This window comes from Amblyomma mixtum, chromosome 10, assembly GCF_055824585.1.
Source record: "Amblyomma mixtum isolate Tamu chromosome 10, ASM5582458v1, whole genome shotgun sequence".
In the NCBI taxonomy this organism is placed as follows: domain Eukaryota; kingdom Metazoa; phylum Arthropoda; class Arachnida; order Ixodida; family Ixodidae; genus Amblyomma; species Amblyomma mixtum.
Window position 1 is genome coordinate 188,197,308 of NC_143021.1, and position 7,106 is coordinate 188,204,413.

The following is a 7,106-nucleotide window of genomic DNA, read 5'->3' on the forward strand; positions in this document are numbered from 1 at the left end:
TCTCCCCGATGTAAAATCGGCCGCATGACAGTGGAACCTTGTAGATCACACCACAGCAACAGTCGACAAATTTGTTTCTGTGTTTCTTCTGACATGCCTTCTTTCCATTTTCCTGATTCACTCTCTTGCACAGGCCTCCCAACTTGTTCCTGGCAGAGAAAAGGAGCTTCACGCCGGCTTTGTTCACAATCTTTTTCAGGTTGTGCGATACTTGATGAACATACGGAATACATGTTATATGTTCTTGTTGTCCAGTTTGCGCTTCTCCTTGTGAATTCTGCATTCTTTTAATATCGACTCTGCTATGCCAGATAAGACCTTCGTCGGGTAGCCTGCAGCGGTAAGCCTAGTAATCTGCGCGTCAAAGCTGGCTTGGGTTTTATGCGCACATGATCTAAACAGAGCGGCTTTCATGCATGTTTTCGCTATCCCGCGCTTAACTATCTTAGAGTGGGCCGACCGGAAGGGGAGCAGGCTCTTCTGGGATCGCGGGGAGTACATCCAACAGATATGGTCACACGATAGCTCCAGTTCCAGATCTAAAAACCTTAGTTTGTTGTTAGTAGGTAGCTCTGTGGTCAATTGTAGGTTGTTAATTCAGTACTGAACACGTCAAAAATCTGAGCAACAGTTTGTTGGGCGTCACCTTTGAGATAAAATACTAAAAAGTCATCTACATAACGCATAACTTTAACAACGGTGCCGTCAAGCTTGGCTTGAAGTTGTCTATCGCACGAAGCTAAAAACAGATCGCTGAGAACGGGAGCGAGGCTCGATCCAATGTATGTCTGTTGTATGTGTAAACCTTCTGGCTACAGCAACGTGTCGGGCACGTCTCCTCACGTACTCGGTGAAGAATTCCTTTCTGCCTCCGGACGTTCTCCGTCTATTCGGGGGTCTCATTCCGTCGGAAGGCCATGCCAAGCGGACGTGCCGCATCTTACGCTCCGAAACGTGGAGACAAGTGAGGTTTTACACGGAGTGCCTGAGCATTGCGTGCAGAAGCAACGTCCCCCCTGAACAAGGGGATAGAAGATTCAGTCAAGACCTGCGTGTAGCTTGGCAGACGGCGGACTTCATGTGGCGACAGGTTCTCCCTAGGCTCCCTCGCCGAAGAGCGCCTCCTACCTCGCCTCAACAAGACGTCGTCGTGCTGGGGAACGCAAGTCTCCCCCCGAAGGTGAATAACCTGCTCGTTCTGGGGCCAAAATACTGCGAGCATCCGCGAGTCGACAAAACGCAGCTCCTCTCTCTTGTTAGGAGCGCTGCTAGAAGAGTAAGAACGGATGAAGCTGGAAGATGCATCAAGGAAGGCGTGGATTCCCTCCCCCCGGAGGTGAAGAAAGGAAGCACGCGCCGTCTCACTGCTGCAGTATCGGCCCTCAAAGACGCTGGCGTCAATCTCCTGCAGTCGGACAAAGAGGGTGGTTTTGTCGTCGTGGCAAACGACCTCTAAAAGGATAAGGCTCAAGCTGCAGTCGCTGCCAACTTCAGACAAGTGAAAACTGTCAAGCCGTCGAAAGTGCAAGAGAAGGCAGTACAGCTTTGTGAGCGTGCTGGCCTTTCAAGACTGGCCTCTTCTGTCAAGGCGTCGAAAGCATCCAGCCTTACCGTCTTCTTCAGCGCCAAGACGCACAAAGTAAGCTGCCCCTTCCGTGTCATTTTATCTGAACGAGGAACGTGGCAACGCGAGGTAGCGGTGTTCCTGCAGAAGTGCCTGTCGCACCTTGAGGTCGAAGATCCTTTCCTCATCAGAAAGCCTGAGACCGTGTCGATATTTCTTCAAAACGAGTGTCCTGCCGACGTTAGCGCGTTTTCGGTGGATGTCAAGGACTTATACTACTCCCTGCCGCAAAGCGCGGTGATCGGAGAAATCAGCAGGTGCATCGACCGTCACGGAGTTACAAAGTTCCAGAACTCTAGTGGTATGAATGTAAGGATGTTTCTAGAAATGCTCCACTTTTATTTACAGTCCACGTTTGCTAGAGTTGACGATAGTTTTTTCATCCAAAAACAAGGTGTTTGTATTGGATCGAGCCTCGCTCCCGTTCTCAGCGATCTGTTTTTAGCTTCGTGCGATAGACAACTTCAAGCCAAGCTTGACGGTACCGTTGTTAAAGTTATGCGTTATGTAGATGACTTTTTAGTATTTTATCTCAAAGGTGACGCCCAACAAACTGTTGCTCAGATTTTTGACGTGTTCAGTACTGAACTTAACAACCTACAATTGACCACAGAGCTACCTACTAACAACAAACTAAGGTTTTTAGATCTGGAACTTGAGCTATCGTGTGACCATATCTGTTGGATGTACTCCCCGCGATCCCAGAAGAGCCTGCTCCCCTTCCGGTCGGCTCACTCTAAGATAGTTAAGCGCGGGATAGCGAAAACATGCATGAAAGCCGCTCTGTTTAGATCATGTGCGTATAAAACCCAAGCCAGCTTTGACGCGCAGGTTACTAGGCTTACCGCTGCAGGCTACCCGACGAAGGTCTTATCTGGCATAGCAGAGTCGATATTAAAAGAATGCAGAATTCACAAGGAGAAGCGCAAACTGGACAACAAGAACATAACATGTATTCCGTATGTTCATCAAGTATCGCACAACCTGAAAAAGATTGTGAACAAAGCCGGCGTGAAGCTCCTTTTCTCTGCCAGGAACAAGTTGGGAGGCCTGTGCAAGAGAGTGAATCAGGAAAATGGAAAGAAGGCATGTCAGAAGAAACACAGAAACAAATTTGTCAACTGTTGCTGTGGTGTGATCTACAAGGTTCCACTGTCATGCGGCCGATTTTACATCGGGGAGACCGGACGGTGCGTCAATGATCGGCTACGCGAACACGCGAAAGACATAGAAAACAAGTCACGCCGAAATAACATGGTCATTCATTTCGCAGATTGCGACAAATGTGAGGCGTTTTTAGACCAAACCACTATCATCGCCAAGTATAGAGATCACACCTCACGCCTGATATCGGAGGCCTTTCACATTCACACATTAGGCAGCTCATGTGTAAGCCAACCATCGGTGGCTCTATTCCCACAGGAGATCGCTTTTCTTAATCATTGATGATATCCCGAATGTATGCCTTGTCATGTTTACACCGCAGTTTTCCCTTCTATGCTTTATATTGCACCCCTCTTTCGCAATAAACCATTTGGTTGTTAGTCAGCGCATGTGTTTGTCTCATCTTCTTCCGTCCCGTCCGTCAGCGCTGTTTTGCCGTACCATTCAATATGGTTTTGCCCTGGCTACGAAGAGGAGGACGAAAACTGCATACATTGCGCGTGCCATGCTGCCGACACGTGCCCTTGTGATGGCTTAATTCATCCTGCTTCAAGGGCTGATCGTGAGCAGTTGCCAGTCGCGCATCATGTTATCCTATCAATGATCCAAGATGACGATATCAAGGGCAGCGCAGGCGAGTAGGGGCAGAACGGTACATCACCCTGCCATGGACGCTGATCGAACTGTCGAGGGCACTCCGCAGGTTGGTCAGCACAGAGAAGAGATGTCTTCCCCATCAGCATTGTTTCTTCGCCTACCCGATCAGCTGATCCTACCCCGAGTTTCCGTGTCTGTTCTCGACGGGCAGACAACGCCGCAAGGCGCAGAAACCCATCCATCAATCTCCTTTGGGGATCCTCGCCTGGAAGTGCTGAGCCTGGACACCGTGGAATTTTCGAACACTGCTCATGGGGTTCAAGTCACCGACAACGGTTCACATGCTTCCACTTTCGAAGCCAGTGCTCCAGGGGCCCAGACCAGGCCGGTGAGTTCTACACTGGAGTCGGTACTTGGGGGGTGGGGTGGGTGGAAGGTTACGGTCGCTACCAGTGTGCCCCAGGAAGAAGGGTGGCAAAGCGCCGAGGGGAAGTTTTGTTAACCCTTTCAGCCCTGAATTTTTTTTGCTACTTCGGGAATTTTTCTAAAGTGTTATTTTGCTTCACTGCCACCCAAGGAACGCAGTAAAGCAAAAAATTTCTCTAGGACTCCCTTGGTTTTAAAGATGGCGTCGTGTCCTATATATATAGGACACCAGGGCTTAGTGGTTGCAAGAACAAAAAAAGCAAAGTTTGACTTTACTCTTTATTTCAACACTTTCACAAAAATTCAAATATTGAGAACAAACATGCTGGTTGCGTTGAGGTGAAGCTAATACTGGATGTTGATTAATCCGTGTGAAAAGTTTTGAAACAGCTGGAATGAGTTCAGTGGATGAACCTTGATAAACGAGGAAGTGGTAGAAAATCCCCAAGGCGCCGCACAGCATGAAAACTTACACTTTCCACGTATTTGGTTTCCCTTTTATTTATTATTTTATGTCTCGCTGTCCTTTGAACGGAATGATTTGCTCATCGCTGCAAAGATGCTCCTCGAAAGAGAGGTTTAGGCATCTTTCACGAAATGTGTCCAAATCTGTCCTGACCTTTCAGAAAGGATCATTGCTGGTGTGGTCTTGTTACAAAGCTTGTACGTGCATTGCGCGTGCCGTGCTCCCATGGAACACAAAAGGACGCTCGGGATAGAAAGAGCGTTTATTCATCTCGATCAGCCAGCTTACATAGCGTGACCGGGCGAGGGTAAGGGGAGGAAGGGACGAGGGAAAGTCTGAGGAGCATGCGCTTGGCGTTCGCTGTAGTGAGGCATAGCGTTCGCCGTAGTGAAGGCAGAGCGTTCACAACAGGTCTCCGTGCACGTCTACAATGTGCAAGCAGATTCTAGCAGTGGCTAGCGAAAGACCCATCGCTAAATGCAGTGAAATCAGCTTTCTGATTTCTTCTTCGTCATCTCAGCGGATTTTCCTTCTTGATAAATAGAATACATGTTTGTTTCCTCGGTAAGAACAGCAAAAAACACTCTTCGGCACGTACCGAGAAAAATACGCATACGGGGTCGGTAGACCATCAAGATCATTCTCATTCTCGTCACCAGATTATTGAGGGTGATACGTGGCTGCTAGCTTATTGAAAGCTCTCCTGCACCACGACCTGTCTTCCGGTGTTGCTTTCTCAACTTCATCACCGCTGGAGGCAGCCGAGAGCTCAAATCCACGTCCTCCTCAGCGTCTTCAACCTCCGACAGGTAACCATCCTTCAGTGCAGCAAACATGGCATCTGGATCCTCGAGACGCAGATGTCTTAATTGAGGCCGCTTTGCCGTTGAGTAAGGTCACAGTTTTTGCCTCTGCAATAAAACAAAAACAAAAATTAGGCATTACCAAAAAAAAATGTTCCGCACTTGCATGCACACGCGCCGGTGGTTTATAACCACTGAAGCCTGGTGTCCTATATATAGGACACACATATTGCAGCGTGCTATGACAAATGTACTAACCGCACAGAAAACGTTCTGCAACTGTTAAAGCCTTTAGTGTCTTTGAAACAACCTGCAAAATTCTTACCGCGAACACGCTCTCAGGTATGGAGTAAAAAAATGGCAGAATAGCACTTACCATTGCAGCCGCCGTTCCGATCTTCCGCCATTTTGTTTGTTTACTCTCGGCGCTACCATGAGGAAGACGAAGGAGAAAGTGATGTCTGTGCTTATAGGAATGCCTTGGGAGTCGGCTCAGTTCTTGTTTCAGTTTATCGGGCATTTTAATCATGACTTATAGCCGTTTTGCTTCGTGTCCTTTTTATAGGACACCAGGGCCGAAAGGGTTAATGAAATACTGCGATGCTTTCTCAAAACGCGGATCATCAAGCGCTGAAATGTAGTGACGGCGCGAAAGGTACGCGACCGGCTGCGGCAAAAAAAGTCACGTGCGCACCATGCCTACGAATAAATTAATCCTCCTGCGCATTCCCAGTAAATTTTCTGCCGCCGTTCCCACTTAAGTGTTATTAAGGAGAATATTCTTTTCACATTTGAGCGCCTTTTGATCTTAAAAGCGTTGCATTCCTTCTATCCCAGAAATAGTTACATAACGTGATCATGTGATCGGAGGAGGACGCGGCTGAGTACGTTCAGTATTTTGCCTGCAGTGAAATTTGGTCATAGTGCTTACACTATACTGACACTATAATTTGAATAACACTATTGAGTACGACTTGCATTTAGTCTGCAAAGTAATATTTGGCCATTGAGCCTAGAATACACTGTAAATATAATTTTGATAGTAAGATGTGTTGTCATAATTGCTGCCACAGCTGTTTCCAGAATGTGGAGCTCTCCATCAAGAGTCGGCATAATTACTCCGCGCAGGAGTACCCCGGTTTCAGGACTCCTACCACGACAGGCGCCAGGATGCCGGAGAACACGGCTGCTGACTATGATTCTGAGTGGAACATGGTTGACGAGGAGAAAGTGGAAAACCTGCTGAAGCATCTAGCGCTGCTGGCTGCCGAGAGGCCTCGCGGCGGGACGGTTCCGGAGGCTGTTGCCTACATCGAGGAAATTCCAAGCTGCACAGGATGCGCCGATGAACTCAGGGCACAGCTGTCTGACAGGGAAGGTTTGCTCATGCTCACTGAGCACTACATGACAAATGTCATGGCAATGATGTTCGAGATGGTTTTCTAGGTATGGGACGTGGTCTGGTCACTGATATAGAAAACCTGTCATGGGTAGTGTAAGATCATCTGCATCAGCACATGATTGCCGACCAGATGGAGCAAGACATCAACGTGCCTTCATGTGTCAGCCACGGAGATTGGTCGGCCAGAAAATTCTGACCAACGGCACTGTGTCAGCTTTGAGGCCTCGAGTGACTGTGCCTCTTGCAGTATGTCAGGGCTTCCTCTCCAATTTTTGTTTATTTTATTTATTTCTTGAGAGTTTCCAATAAAAGGGCTTGCTCCAGCGTTTTCTTCAAAATAAACAGGTTTTTTTGCATTTTTCTTCTTTCTGGCACTGCTAGTCGATATTTGGTAGTATACCCAGTCCCAGAGCAACTGGAACTGAATCACCAGATGCAATATCTGATAAATGAAGCAGTGTTCATAAGAACGCAGGGCTACTGGCAATCGGTGTTTGGTACTAGGTCGCTGGATACTCGGAGGTAAGTGCAACGTATATGGGTTTGGCTGCACCGCAGCTATGTCAGCCACAACTCATCTGCGACGTTTGTTCGTCCTGCAGGTATCCGTCTACCTCCTGCGAT

General features: G+C 48.0%; 1 pseudogene; it reads left to right on the forward strand.

Annotated features, from left to right (window-relative positions):
- The first annotated feature begins 784 nt into the window (after nt 1–784).
- Nucleotides 785–6,526, forward strand: LOC149327996 (uncharacterized; annotated as a pseudogene).
- Nucleotides 6,527–7,106: the final 580 nt, after the last annotated feature.